Genomic DNA, 15,965 nt, shown 5'->3' with positions numbered 1-15,965 from the left:
CTTTTGAGAGAAAGGTAACTTGCTTTAAGCTTATTTTAGACCTTGGGCTATATCAGTGACTGCGGCAGAGATTAGGAAACAGGCATAGTGCTTCTATTTTTTGGTAATTAAAAATATACGTATTTTTTTTTCAGTTGTCTCTTGGGGATATGTTGTATTTGCATAATTCCTGCTTTAGTGCGTGAAGTAGCCTCTCAGGGTGTAAATTTTTAGAGAGATCGTTTTCTTAGCAGGAGGAGCTTCAAATCTGCAAATACAACGTAATGTAATCATAAAAGGTGAATTAACCTGTAGTAATTTAATGAATTAATGCAAGCCTTCTGCCTCTTACTGGTGTCCACCATATACCCCAATTTAGCCTCAGGGCTAAAATTAATATAAGGTTAGTTAACGTTCTTTATAAATTTTAGACCTTCTAAAAACACCCAGTATATAAGAAATAATCTCACTTTGCATAGAGCTCACCAGTCAACAAAATGGGTTTATGAAACTAACCACAAGATTTTACTCATACCGAAGCACACTTTGTTCTGTTTACAACAATAGCAACATATGGCTTATGGCTTTCAGATTCTTACTGAACTGCTGCCAGATCAAGACTGCACACCAGATGAGAGTGCAAATGAAGAATGCATGAAAAATGACATTGCAGCTGGATGCTGCATACCAGACAGTTAAGAATGCACACCAAACAGCAGTACAGATCAGGAGTAATTGTGCAGCAAGTCAAGCACTGACAGATGCTGCTAAGGACCCTGCACCGAATTTTTGTAACAGTACTGACAAGTCTCTTCAAGTTCTAATGCAGCAAATACCAGTAAAGGGTTCTAAAGCATTCCGAGCAAATGTGAAAAAAGAAGAGTGGCATCAAAGGCAGCACAGAAAAAGCCTTGTGGTGCTTCTATAGGTATGGCCTCGTTATTTCAGGATGCCTTTTCCATTATGTCCCAGACATGTGCTTTCTTTCAGTAAAGTGAATAAATATGCACATTGTTGAGAGAACTGTTGGGCTCATATCATACACAATAATTTTAATTTCAGTAAAAACTGAGCTTGAGGACACTACTGCTTGAATGAAACAAATGCCATTCAGTATTAATAATTGCTGCATGTACCTCAAATGTTTTCCAGGTATTCCGGTTGGTGCCTTCATGATCAGCACAGCCACCCAGGTTCAGCTGTGCACCACCTTGCGTGAAGAAGACTGTGGTGACCACGATGATGAGCTGAGTGACTACGGCAATGACAGTGATAGCACATTCAGTCGTGATAATGACTACTCCCCCTTGGACGACTGCGATCATGGGTATGTTATATTACTGTTGATGAAGATTACTAATCTTAAAAAGCCAGAAATCAAAGTAGGTGCAGTAAGTTTTCATGTCTTTTGTTTCTTTATGTTGTGCAACTTAGCTGAACGGTTGCTATTTCTTCCAGCAGTATCGACTCTGATCAAGAAAACTGCAGTGAGGACTGTAATAAGGACAGCAATGACAACAGCGAGAAGGAGAGAATTATCTTAGTCGAGGAGAAGCGCCTTGAGGAGCTCTTGAGTTTGTGCCGCTACTGTTTTGCACCTTGCAAATGTCATGTCGGCTGCAAAGGCACTCTTCCGTGCGCATACAGTCTGTAAGTCAGGCCACATTTGTTCATGGCAATACCAAGATTGCATCCAACAGCTGCCTGTCATAAACCTACGGCTCTCCTCAGCCGTACTATTCAGTGGGTGCAACCCCACCGCTACATTTAGAATGCTTTCTCTCATCGGTGTGCAAGTTTTTGGAGAGAGGACGTTTTTTAACATCCAACGTTCTCACGTCTGGCCTGCCGTTGAGACAGTAAGCAAACTTCTTATAAAATTGTTTTAAGCAATTGACTGCAACTGCTCATTGCTCCTAGAATTTTTCTTAAGGCGTGGAAAAAAGAAAAGCAAGTCTTGCTTGCTGGTGTTACTGAGCAAGATGTGAAACTTGCTGGTGATGGCTGGGCTGATTCGCCTGGATTCAGCGCAATGTTCGGCACATATTCCTTCCTGGATCTTGAGCACAACAAAATATTACATTTTGAACTTGTGCAGTTTTGTTTCAACTTCAGCATGTTTTTTGTAGCATGCTGTTGATGTAACTAGCAGTGCAAGAAGACAATTCTTAGCGGCAAACGGTCACTTCACTTTCCTTCTGTCTCCAAGGGACATACAATTACATTGTGTCAATACAAGCACTCAATTTTTTTTCACATTTTACAGTCCAACGAAGTTGGTGGAAGCAGCCACATAGAACTTGAATGTCTGAAACGTGGCCTTGACTTTCTCCATGATAACCAGGTTCAAACAGCATTTGCTGTGACTGACTGACATGCCCAAATAAAATTCGATGTGTGGCATGTCGTGAAAGGTATTGTGCAGGTTATTTCTTGGTGGATCAGAATATTCTTGCTTCTGTTATGCATTCTTGCAAGCAATTGTGCATCACTTTTTTTTTTAATATTGCTGTCAAGTGTTCGCAAGAACTTACTTGCTGCGGCCAAAAGGAGCGACTGCAAAAAGCTCATGGCATGGACACAGGCTGTTAGCAACCACCTCTACTGGTCAGCTGCCTCTAGCGAGGGCCACAAAGAACTCAGTGTTCCAAAGTGGAAGTCTCTTCTAAATCATATAAGAGACATTCACAGCCACGAAGATGAGCTGTTTCTATTCTGCCTGCATGAAGACATTGAACCAAGGGAGTGGCGGAGTGCAGGTACTCTGCCTTTTTGATAGAAATATAAAATACATCAGCGCACATTTTTTCAGCTTTACCAAACAGCAGCACGCTATACTCTTGGAGAACTTTCTGTGGCTCTACAGTAAAGGGTGTGCAAGAAAGGGAAGGATATAGTATTTTGTTCCTGTGCCATGGCATGTTGCCTTGCTCAGCATTAGCGAATCCTCATCCCATCCAGCTTCCCACTTTACCCGTTTATCCATAAACCGTACAATGAACAACCGCTACCCTCATCACAAGGACAGAGGCCATGCATTTCTTTCCCTTTCCTCCAGAGACACAAAAAGCTTTCCAGGAATATAGTGTATTGTGGCTAACCACTCAGAAAGCTTAGGCAACCTGCTTTCACTTGTTCCTATTCTGGGCTGTGTTCAATAAGTCATGTTTTTTTCTGGGCACATTTTATGTCATTGCATATCCTGTAGCATGCACAGTTTTTTTTTTTCAGATTTCAGAAGTAGCTTTTTGAACAATAGCCATATTTCTAGATGACAAGTGTAGATGCTGCAGATATCTTACTTTGCATGGTACTGAAAAATATTATGTTACTACCCTAAGTGCAATATAAAAGAGCACTGTACAAGAGAGCGGGGGAGTCTCAGTTCGCAAGTCGACACAATGTTTTGACAAGTGGACTTGTCTAGTGTAGTAGGGAGCAAACCAACAACGGACCTCAATGTGGCGCCACTATTTAGATTCTTTACAATCGAAATCGTTACGCACCCGTTCGTCGAACAGCCTCTTCAAGGTTGTAATAACATTTCCCTTTCCATTCAGCATTCACCTACTATTCAAGTAAAAATGAGTTTGCGGTAGAAAATGGAACAGACGGCAAAAATATATCGCATGCTTCGCCTTCCAATTTAGGTTTCGGCTGGATGTTGTTGTTGTTGTTGGTTGGTTCACAGGAAGGGAAAGGCGCAGTATCTGTCACACTTGTTTCTGTGGACACCTGAACCGCGCCGTACGGGAAGGGAGGAAGGTGGGAGGAAAGTGGAAAGAGAGAAAGGGGAGCCATAGTGGAGGGCTACGGAGTAATTTCGGCCACCTGGGGATCTTTAACGTGCGCTGACATCGCACAGCACACGGACGCCACTTAGTTTCGCCTCCATCGAAACGCAGCAGCCGAGGTCGGGTTCAAACCCGGGAACTCTGGCACAGTAGTCGGGCGTCTTACCACTGCGCCACCCCGGCGGGGCAGTTTCGGCTTGAAAACAGAAAATTACTGGTGCTTTTTATAACGTGTTCCGGTAAATTAAGTAGAAAAGATATTCTCTATACGGGGACAGAAATGTTCTTTAAAAATGCCTGTAATTTCACACACATTTCTTTACAGTGTTGGGCCCGCCACACACGAGAGCCTTTCGAGGCGTATATTACCAAGAAGAAAGCACGTGGTTGTATTAGTTATCCTACTGTTGCACTAGCAGATTGTGAGGTGAAGTATTTGGACGCAAACATGTGACCGAAACGCTTATATATGCATTTCGATGGCCTCGGGGCATAATGTTCTCTTTTTCTTCACTGTATATTTGTCATCTTTCGGCCATTAAAACTCTGTTGCGAGTCTGCGCACGTCCTGTCCACCACTTTTTCATTTGTCCGTGTGTTTTTTAGCGCAGTACTCCCCTTCGTGGAAAAGATGAACGTTAACCATATAGCCTTGCTTACCGCTCTACTACAGTACGTTTCTTGTGCATCGGATTCAATTTTTCCTCCGAGTTTCTTCTGCAATCCTGCTTGTCTGGCATCCATTGTGGCGCCGTGCGTCTTCAAAGTCAGAGGTACGGCCTGGCAGTTCAAGCAAGGAACGATTGCTACGAATACGCAAGCCTGGTTCAGATTTCTGCAACGGTCGGCTGGGCATGCACGGAGGGTGAACCGCACCTACGGTCAGAATGATGGAGGCAAGCCCGGTTTTTTCAAAATTACCTGCATGTTGTATTTGCTCACCCGGGTAAGACTACCGTCAACAAATAAGAAACTTCATTAACTGGAAGGCAAACACGGTGAGAGCTACAGATTTCCTGTGGGCTTCTAATTTTCCACTGCTGCCTAGGCAGAAGAAGAAAAATATCTGCACACCAGGAAAAAGCCGTGTCTCTGATTAATGCTTACCTTCGCTGGCATGTGAGCGAACTTCTACTACGTGGTCCAAAGTTTTGCCTAGAACCGGCGATATCCCCCATCGAAAAGCTTGCCGTGGTTAAGAACATCTGCCTAGCGGTGTAGGACATGCGACTACGATGTACGCAGGAATGTGCCCAAGTTGTGGAGTGTTGCTCAGGTAGGCCACGCAACTCAAGGAGCCTAAAGCCTGTCGTCGACTTCCTAGTGTCGTCTGAATTGTCTCTTATACAGTCTGATAAATAAGATTCCTTTGTGGTGATTCCGGAACCTGTGTATGTGGACAAGCCTCGTCCAACCCTGGAGAAGAACTTTAACACTGCTACAGTAAAGAGTGATAAGAATTTAAAAAACGTGCCTTAGCCTTCCTAGAGGATCACCGGAGGAGAGGACTTGTCAGTGCAAAAAAACGCTGCAGGCTTGAAACGTCCGCTTTTTTCCTCTCAAAAAACATATAAGCAGCACCTACCGTTGTGCTGAATGGTTTCAGAAAGGGAACATGGCAATATACTGTTTCTGGGTTTTTGCAGGAGCACCTCTCCACGTTAGACCTCGAAGATCCATTGGTGTCTAATTCCGCAACTGTCGTACAATACCTTAAGGACGGTAACCCAGGCGGTTGCCATGAGTTCAGTATCGATATTGAAACTTGGTTTATGCAATACCCCAACCAGAACTTATGATTACTGTAAAGGAGTGTATTACTGAACTTAATGACGAGAAGAAGTTTATTCTCCGGTGCGGTATTTTTGTAGAAGCTTTTTAAAACTGTTGGCTTTCTATTTGTTCTACACGTTTCTGGTGAGGTCAGCCATTCATCCAAGTCTGTAATGGTTCCAAGGTAGCACCGGCCCTTAGCAACATCTTTCTGTCAAAGGTGTCATAAATAAATAAATAAACAAATTAATAGACAGATAAATAAATCGGGCCATCTATGACAGCCTATAGACGGAAACCGCGTTTCGCTATGTGGACGACTACCTGTTTTAACGCGGTAGCGTTAAGGGCTCCGTGTCGCAGAAAAGTCGGTATCTTCGTCGGCGGCCGCCGTCCCGCGTCGTCCGGCGTTGGCCGTGAGCGAAAAATCCCAGAAGCATTAATAAATAAAAACGAGCAAGAAAAGTTGTCGACCTGAGGAATCGAACGCGGGCCTTCGGGGTCCGAGACGAGCACGCTAACCACTCCACCACGCGAACTTTTTTTTTTTCTTTATTGCATGGAAAAACTTCCGTAAAAAGGAACAACTCCACTTACTTAAACATGTCCATGTCTAAAGTTACCGGGCTGCTTAATACGAGCCCGTCATATCCTCAGCCCGACAATGCACAATCATCAGAACATCAAAAGTCTGGGAGACATAAACATGCGTCTAGATACGGCATCAAGTTTGGAGGTTCTTCACGTGCAGCATATACACTTCTCACCAAAGCACACTGCTCCCGAAACACGGATTTCGACGATCTTGGTGGCTCTGCATGCCTGTCGATCATGCGGATTTTCCACAGGCTGAACAGCCCCATCAACACAAATAGATCGTAAGGCACGACAGAGTTTTTGTCAGGAGGCAAAAATCTAATTGTATAAGACGTAATTTCAATGTCCTTTTTAAGAGTTCTTTGTAGTATGTCCCAAAAGAACATAGCATCACGGCACAGAATAAAGCAATGATCAATTGTCTCAGGCACGTTACAGAGACGACAATTTACCGACCAGGGCACAAACATCTCCTTATTGTGAAGAAATGTCTTGACAGGCAACGTCGCTGTATGTAATTTGAAAAAGAACGTTTTTGCAGCTGCCTGAATGCACATTTGCCTAACACGCTTTAGAACAGTGGTGTCCAAAAACCCCAGATAAGGCTGCCGATACAACGGTGTAGGGAACAAAGACTCAGTGAGAGCCTGGTTCATCTGCTTTCTCGAGAGGCTATACAGGTAATCTACAGAGAAACGCACAGTGAGAAAATTGAAAGTGTCAGCAACCTCCTTAAGGAATCCCCATAAACGCCCCTCACGAGCCTGCCCAGTTGGTGCGAATAAGTAATGCAAATGTGGACTAAGGCGCCTAATGAGCACAGTTACAAGAAACGGATGGTTTGCCGATTTAAAAAAGAAAAAACGGGAGACAAGTTGATGCACAAACAAGTGAACAAGGCCCACTCCACCAGGCTCTAAGGGAAGAAACAAGTTGTCACGCCGCATGGGCTCCAATTGAGAGCGCCACACAAATGTTGCAAATATTCTGTGTATAACTTGTGCTTTGCTCCTCGCACAATGCAGGACTTGAAGGACATACGCAAGCTTTGCAAACAAAAATATGTTACAGACCTGTGCCCTAGCAAACACTGAGAGTTCCCTACCCATCCAAGCCTGCGTTTGTCGCCGCATAGGTACGATTTGTGAATCCCAGTAGGCTGCGCTGTTACGAACTTGGTGCAGCGGAACCCCTAGGTACTGAAGAGGACTACAGTCCCAGCATATGCCTCCAAACTGGCTTGGTCTAGTGCCCCAGTGTCCCAACCAAAAACCTTTGGATTTATCTAAATTAAGGGCCGCGCCTGATACATCGCAGAACTGTTCAGTCAAGTGTAAAGCCTCAAGTACACTCTTTTTGTCAGAACAAAAGAGGGCGATATCGCCCGCGTAAGCTAAAATCTTAACTTCACATTGAGCCAGAGGGAAACCACGGATGGCTGCACTGTTAATTACACTGAGACAGAGGGGTTCCAGATATAAGCCAAACAACAGTGGAGACAGTGGACATCCTTGACGAACAGATGATTCCAGTGGTATTGGTTTCGTTAGCTTCTGATTAACAATTAGTCTTGTATACAAGTTCATATAGCACAGCCTTATGCCTTTGAGCAAAACGTCACCAATGTTTGCATTCTCCAAGACCGCGAACAAGAAATTGTGCCGAACTTTATCAAACGCCTTCGCCAGGTCAATTTGAATCAGAGCTACTTGGCCTGTCTCATCTGATACTGTCTTGATTACTGAACGTGCAATATGGATGTGTGTTTGAATACTGCGCCCTCTGATACCGCATACCTGATGCGAACCTATCAAGTCCATGATAACCAGCTGCAAACGAGAACAAAGGACCTTGGCAAAAATTTTGTAATCAACATTACAGAGGGAAATTGGACGATATCCTTCAACAGTTTTCAATCGATTAGTATCTTTGCTTTTGGGTATTAATATTGTGTGGCCTGAATAGAAAGTGGGAGGCAGGAAACCCACATCATAAGATGCTTGGAATACTTTCATCAAAACAGGCGTTAGGCAAGGCGAAAATGTTTTATAAAATTCGCTAATAATACCATCTGGGCCAGGAGATTTCTGGTTCTGAAGGTCTGAAATGGCTGATTTAATTTCTTCCAAAGTGATGGGTCCCTCTACTACAGAACATTTCTCATCGTCTAGTCGAGGAAAGTTCTCAAGTAAGGAATTATAATCGAAACCCTGATTTGGATCTTTACAACTGCCGAACAGCTTTCGATAATAATCATAGAAAGCAGCAAGAATACTAGGAGCATCACTATATGTGCAACCACCATACTGAATTTCCAATATTTCCTTCGTAAGAGCATTCTCTCTTTCATCACTGAGGGCCCGACGTGAAGGTTGCTCGTCAAGAAACCTTCGAGTCCTAGATCTTATTAGGGCCCCCTTGTATCTTTCCGCCGCAATTTGTTGAAGCTCTGCCTTTGCGTTATTAATTTCTTCAACATAGGCACCCGGGCTAACCCTCTCTAGCTCATGTAGCTCAGTTAGAGTGCGCCCAAGCTCACGAAGGTGGTGTCTCTTTAGGAACGCGATTCTTGCAGAGGCTTCAATTGCTAAGTTTTTGGTTTCCTGTTTGAACAAGTCCCATTTTTGAAAAACTGACAGATCATGGCGTGACCATATGTCTTTCAAACAAGTAGGTACAGCACGCTTAAAGATTTCATCTGAGAGCAGACAGTTATTCATTTTCCACAGTTCCCACCGAGGGTGAAGTATCTGCCGACTGTACCTCCCTACCTGAAGAGACACCATACAATGGTCACTGAAGAAGATGGGCCGCACCCAGTAACCAAACAAATTTGCTAACATGTCTGCAGAAACATAAATTCTGTCAAGGCGGGCATTAGAGGAGAACTGAAAATGAGTGAAATGAATACTCTCGCCTTTTTCCTGCCCCACATCCACAAGGTTGTATTCACAAGCCAAATCGTTAAGTAATGCAGCACTAGGGTCATATCTCTTACATAATGCTGATCGGTCCTCATCCCTACAAACACAATTAAAATCTCCCAACAACATAATTTTGCGATCTGTGCACAAATGATTAACTAATGAAAGAAAAAAATTCCTTCTGTCTCGCTGTTTTACAGGGGCGTAAACACAAATAATTCGCCACTGCACACCTGAGATTGTGAGGTCACAGCATATAAGTCGTCCCTCGCCATCTATGCAATAAGACATGGCTGTCATCTCTAGTGTTTTGGCCAGGAATAGCATACACCCTCCGGACAAGCCTCTAGCGTGGCTAACAATAATGTTATATTCCGGCAAAAACGGCTGAAGAGCAGCTTCCGTCTCTTCGTCGGAGGACAACTTTGTTTCCTGAATTGCTGCTACAGACACACTCAATTTCTTTAACAGATGTCTTAACTGCTGCTGTCTCCGACGATTACGCATACCCCTGACGTTAAGGGTAGCGACTTGATATGCTGCGATTCTAGCCATTTTTAGTACTAGTCCTTTTGAACATCATCCCCTGGAATCGGGTGGCCCGCCTGCAAATTGGCGGCCTTTCGGGCAGACATCGCCCTCCTCTTTAAAGTCACCCTTCCTGTGGCCTCTACACAGTGTGCCTTCTGGCCAGCACCATCGATACACACCTCATCATCTGCGGGACGCTTCAAAGGCACTGTGTTGTCCATGTCCTCCTCTGAGACACTCAAGGCTTCGGCCCACGAACCTGATTGGAGCACATCGCTCGCTGCCACACTGACAGCCGACAGAGAACCGGACGCACCAGAGATCGGCGCCACAGACGGCTCACTGTTACCCTCCAACGACGAAGGAGAATCAGTGACGAAGGAGGATAGGCGAGCATCCACTGGCAGTATCTTCTCCATTGATTCCATAGGAGGCATATCCAGACGTCCTTCAATGACAGGTGGTTCTTGGGCAGCAAGCGCAACACTCTGAGTGGCACTCACAGGCGGGCCCGGGTCCGGCGGTTTTGGCTCTGGAGACGCTGGTTCTTGATGGCCAGTCACTGCAGATTCTTCTGAGTTGGTGTGAAGTGCAGAAGGCTTCTGGTCCCCATCAATTTGAGGTTCACGACCTAACTCACCAGTTACATCAACAACCTCTGACACATCCATGATATGTTCGGACGCCACGTCATCTTCTCGTGACCACTGGCCTTGACGCAGTCTATCGGCATAACTTAATACACAGTTCTCCACTCTATGGCCAAAGCGCCGGCACTGGGTGCATCGAGGCGTTCGGCACTGTCGCCGTACATGACCTACCCGGCTGCATCTAAGACACAGTGGAGGTCTCCCTGAGATAAGCACTAATGCCTGCACCCCATAAACATTAAGAGTGTGAGGAATTGTACTTGCTGACACTCCGTCCTTGAGCGTGAGGGAGATTTCATGGTTCGCCGTTTCCATGTGCTCCATCCCTGCGCACCGCCACTTTTCACGTTCCACAGATTGAATCGGTCCATAAGGCTCGAAAGCTTCCACAATCCTCCGGTGCTCCATATAGCGTGGAAGCCAAAGGAGCTTAACCTTGACATTAGTATCCGGGTCGAACACCATGCACCGAAGTCCTTTCACAGGGAACTCTGCTTTGTTAATTAGCTTCTGCTTTGAAGAACTACTCTCGCAGGTAACCATCCACACGTGGCTCATTTGGTATTGACCAATGCACAAAATTTCCCGGAGGTCCAAAATCTGTGCAAGTGCGTCTCGAAAGTCAGGTGCTCGGTACGGGCGACCCTTAAGGTCGGCATGCAGGAAAACGGTATTAAGGACAACATTACCGGTGGGCAGGCGTGGAAGGACAACTTTGTACGTTTCGGTAGTTTCCTGAGGAGTCGAAAGACCTCGGCCAACGGCCGATGCGCTGTTTCCAGCAAGCGACATTTTCAGCCTCAGCCGCCCAGAACGCCCTTCTTCACTCCACCACCGAACTAGATGGTTCGAATGGACAAAGGCGCGTCTATTGATTGCGGTGTTGTCTCAGAAATGTGCCTTAGAGAGGTGTATCGTGGCGTATAATAATAATTATGAGCATGTAAATTACAGAATTACAGAACACGCAGTTAAGCGAGTGGCAAATTTCTTTTCCGCTGTACTTCCTCTTCGCTTGGCGTGCACGTAGCGCCATCATGCGTGCGGCGCACGCATGATGGCGCATGCATGCACAGGGAATGGCCTCCGAGATCTTCATCGCGCCGGCTCGGATCGGCAACGATGTTGCCGACGAACTACGACTGCAACTTGAGGCCCGCGCGTTTCGGCAAGGTGGCTGGCAGCGCTTCTACGTCTGGAAGGATTAATAAATAAAAATGAGTATAGCAAGTTGCTCTATGTAGGAATTCGAAACAGAGCCTCCCTTCTCAGTGCACGCCTCAGCCGCATTGTAAGCGAAGAAACGCCTGTACGCGCGAACTGGAGCCGAAAGGTTCTCTCGCAGAGGCCGCTAGGGGAAGCGATGACGTCACCGCTAGGGCATGAAGCGTCCAACGAGCTCGCTCTTGAGAGACGTGTAATGAAAGCGGTTGCGTCTGCCAATGCCGGGCGCACTACAATGTTTCTTGTGCTATCGCGTTTCATTGTTAAAGGCAAAGCTTAAGCTTCCTCATAATTTTTTTTGTTAACAAAGGAGGGCTGATATACCTAGTTCGTGATGCCAAAAAATCTAAGGCTAAGGAATGCGGTTGAGGTTTAAAATTCACAGCTGAGTTGCCCCAAGAAAATTGATTGCAGTTCTTGGATATTCCCTAGCGCTTCGAAGGCGTGGTTTTTTTGCCCTAGATCTATAAAGCACCCTTGAATTTTTCTTCATGGCATTCAAAAACAGTGAAAATAGGCATTGTTCTTTCCAACATTGGTGCTGCCCTACAAAACTCTTGCGACAACGCAGTGGTGGAGAGCGCTGGACATAAAGTAACTAGACTGAATAGTACTGGTTACCTGAGCTCTGTGATTGCGGCAGCCTGCGAGAAATTGATTAAAAAGGGTAAACGTAGTTTAAATGCATTTCCTCAAGACTTTGACAGGAATCGAAAGAAATTGATTGTGATACCTTGCCGGCACAATGTGGCCCACAATTTAAAAAATGCTACGGAATGTTATGGGGCTCAAAATTGTGCTTTATGCGCCCTTAAAAATTGACCGTTTATGTTCACGTGAGCTGCAAAAATTGAAAAGACGTCTATTCTTAGCTCATTTGTCTGCCATGTAAATCAGAAGTCATGGTTTGTTCCCCACGTGTGCGCTGCGGTGTACAAAATTTCGTTTTCTTCTGAGCGTAATATGTTGGGCAGACGGGACGTTATAATAATAGTAGGCAAGGTTTCAACGAAGGTTCGTCTGGTCAGGCATGGTAGTTGAGTAAAAAGAATTTCAGTCGCTCACCAAGTTATCATGAAAAAAGAAGACGTTTCGGAACCCCTACGGGTTCCTTTATCACAACCAGGCGGACAAGGCGAGGGAATTGAAATTTAAAGGCGAAGCTGACGACGACTGAAGCAGCAGCCGCGTTGCTAGATTCTTTTCTTTAGCTTAGATTGTAGCATCGTCCCAGGCAATTTGGTGCCCCGTCATGTGCGCGTGCTCTACCAGTGTTCCTGCAGCAATCTTATTGTTTCGGACGTCACGCTGGTGTTCTTTCAAACTTCGTGTGAATTTCCCAGTTTCACCGATATAAACTTCACTGCAGTCGCCACAGGGTATCTTATAGACCACTTCAGGGAATCGAACAGAGGGCAGAGGGTCCCTAACTTTAATAAGCATATTGCGAAGCTTGCAGGCCGGCACGTGTCCAATGCACAAGTCATATTTTGAAAATACGCGGGAAGGAGCTTCGCTAACACCACGCAAATAAGGGATCCTTGCGCTGGCCGGAAAACTTTTGGAAATGGTTATCCTAGGTTGCGAAACAGTTTTCTATATCTTCGAAATAAAATGCGTGGGATATCCATTCTTGCAAAGCTCGTGCCGTACCTTCTTAAGCTCGCACTGCCTGTTTTGGTCGTTGCAGATCGTTCTGGCACGAGTTACAAGTGAAGAAACGACCGACTTCTTGTAAGCCATTGGATGGTTCGAGTTAATATCCAGATAACGGGCAGTGTGTGTGGGCTTGCGGTACACGGTGAACGGAAGATCGTGGTTTTTCCGGTTCACAAGCAAGTCGAGAAATGGCAGGCAGTTTTGCTTTTCGAATTCGACAGTGAACTACAGATTCGGTTCCACTGAATTTAGAGCATGCAAAAAAGGAGAGGTGTCTTCTCTTTGCAAGATACAAAAATAGTCATCCGCATAAGGGTAAAATACTTTTGGGGCTGGCGTAAAACTGCCGAGAACTTTTTCTTCCAGAGCCTCCATAACAATGTTAGCGGTGATGACCGATATTGAAGCGCCCATTGCCGAACCCTCTGTCTGCTTGTAGAACTTCGAGTGGTAGGTAAAAAAAGTTTTGCTTAGGCAGAATCGCAACAATGTACACAGGTCGGCGACATCAAAGAGTGTGCGTTCAGCGAAAGCACTGTCCCTTCGGAGCACTTCTTCGCACGTACTGACGGCTAGAGCGATAGGCGCACTGGTGAACAGGGACCCTACGTGAAAGGACACTATCACTTCAGCTGCGTCCAACTTCAAGCTACGGAGTTTTTCAACAAAATCCAAAAAATTTTTTACGTGTGTCCTAGATTTTCCTGCTAAGAGGCTCAGTACTTTGTGCAGGTATCCTGAACGTTTATGCAGCGGTGACCTGGTGAAGTCTGCTATGGGTCACAAGGGAACGCCAGGTTTGTGGACCTTGGGTAGTCCGTAAAGTGCCGGAGCCGAGCCATTGGTGCACAACAGATGGTAGTATAGCTTCTTCTTGTCAAGGGGCACGAACCGGAAAAGGCCTGCAAGAAGCTCTTGGAGCTGTTTTTGTATGCTGCTTGTTGATTAAGCTTTGGGCCTGAATACTAGGTCCTGCTTTTTGGGGTGCTACGAGACAGTGTAGCTAACACCTGGGGCAATATATGAATTGTGCGGGGTTGACGAAAATGTCATCTCTTTGCTGCTAAGCTTAATGCCTCAAATGAGGGAAAAGGGCAGTTAGGTGAACCTCCCAAATAAGCTTTTAGTTTTTCTTTTAAAGTTTAAGCACGGGCTGCCATTTAGTGCCATTGCCATAGTGCTTGATATTCATGAGACAACAGCTTCGAGAATTATTCATGCCGTCCACACGAAATGGATATATAAACTAGAGACTTATCTAATGCGTGAAACACTGCCTGATTGTTTCAAAGCAAATTATCCCCAGTGCGCTCTAGTAGTCGACTGTACAGAAGGCGCACCGAAATGCCCACAGAAGTAATACAACAGCATGTGTTGTTCTCCTACAAGAATGGATTTACTGTCAAGTTTCTAGTAGCGACTGCCCCATCAGGACTCATTGTTTTCAAATGAAAGTCACACTAGGGGCGCTGCTCAGACACTGAATTTGTTCTTGACAGTGGGTTTCTGAAATTAATTGAAGAAGGGTATACACAATTCTAGCCCACAAGGGTTTTCCTGAAATTAGAGTAGGTGTGGCTGTAAAAAGTGGAGTTCTGATCCTGCCGCCACTTTCTGTGGGGAAAGTAACTTTTCTCAGAACATTAACTTAAAGCAACGTATAAAATTGCACAAGTAAGAATACACGTAGAGGGTGTAATTCAGCGCATCAAAACACATGAAATATTGCAGAACCGCATTCCCATCTTCCTCATCTCATCCATGACTGATATTTTTCATACGTGTTGTGTACTGGCTAAACTCCAAAGTCCCGTATTTCAGAGAAAAGCGCATTGAAACTATTTTCCAGGACAGCACAAAATTTTGGCTTACCATTTATTCAACATGATTTAATTTTGTGTACATACCTAGATGATTCATCGTCCAAACAGCCAGGATCCATGTCTTGCTTCTCAGTCATATAGGGGAGTATTAGCTCATCCCTGAGGTTCCCATCTCTTTAGGGTAAACAGAACCCTTTTCTGCATCCTTGGAGATGTTTTCACCATTACAGATACCGTTAGGCCTCCACTGTACGAATAGAAACACACCATGCTGACTGTTTAGTTTTGGCAAAGACAGTCTGTGAAGATGAACATCTCAAAGGTGCACTTGGCTAAGAGACGTCGTAGTAGAGGGCCCGATAATAATTCTGACCATCTACGGTTAATTAACACAGGAGTGTTGTACTCCAAAAACTGCATGAAATGCTCAAATCACATAGTATACAGTTTTTGCATTTTGCACCGTCAAATTAGGCTTCTATATCTGGGATTCAATAGTGAAAACTTGGACTGTACAACCAAAAACCACTGCATAGATTTTTGATGAACAAGCTGTACTTTTGATTACAAAGTCATGCTCATGCTCAGAACAGTCTTTAATGCCAAAATTGTTGTCGAAGCTTGTACAAGCAATTGCTTTATAGAAAGGCCCTATGTAGATTTGGTTACTGTACGGCGAGAGGAACATGGTTGCATAACGGCATACAGTGAACACATATTGAGCAAGACATCTTGTGTGAGCGTCAGCTCACAGTACAATTTCTTTAATAAAGAAACAACGGTAAAAGTCTTCCAGTTGAGGAATGTATTTTGAAAGGAAAGTTTCATTCCTTTCCACAACAGCAGTTACGATTTGCTTCCTACTGTACACAAAAAATAAGCATGCAGTTTTGGTGACGTAGATGGCCACCTGTACCTGACAGAAGAATGGATGGCTGTGGCGCAACTTCAGATGGCCGTCTTCAAACTTGAGATACGTCACAAAGCTCTGACACTCTTCACGACCGATGA

General features: G+C 44.9%; 2 pseudogenes; both read left to right on the top strand.

Annotated features, from left to right (window-relative positions):
• The first annotated feature begins 802 nt into the window (after window positions 1–802).
• LOC146174724 (uncharacterized) lies at window positions 803–2,755 on the top strand (annotated as a pseudogene).
• Window positions 2,756–13,906: 11,151 nt separating this feature from the next.
• On the top strand, window positions 13,907–15,729 carry LOC146174723 (uncharacterized; annotated as a pseudogene).
• The last annotated feature ends 236 nt before the right edge of the window (window positions 15,730–15,965 follow it).

This window comes from Amblyomma maculatum, chromosome 11, assembly GCF_055883805.1.
Source record: "Amblyomma maculatum isolate TAMU_Amacu chromosome 11, ASM5588380v1, whole genome shotgun sequence".
In the NCBI taxonomy this organism is placed as follows: Eukaryota; Metazoa; Arthropoda; class Arachnida; order Ixodida; family Ixodidae; genus Amblyomma; species Amblyomma maculatum.
This window is presented reverse-complemented; position numbering and strand designations above follow the sequence as displayed.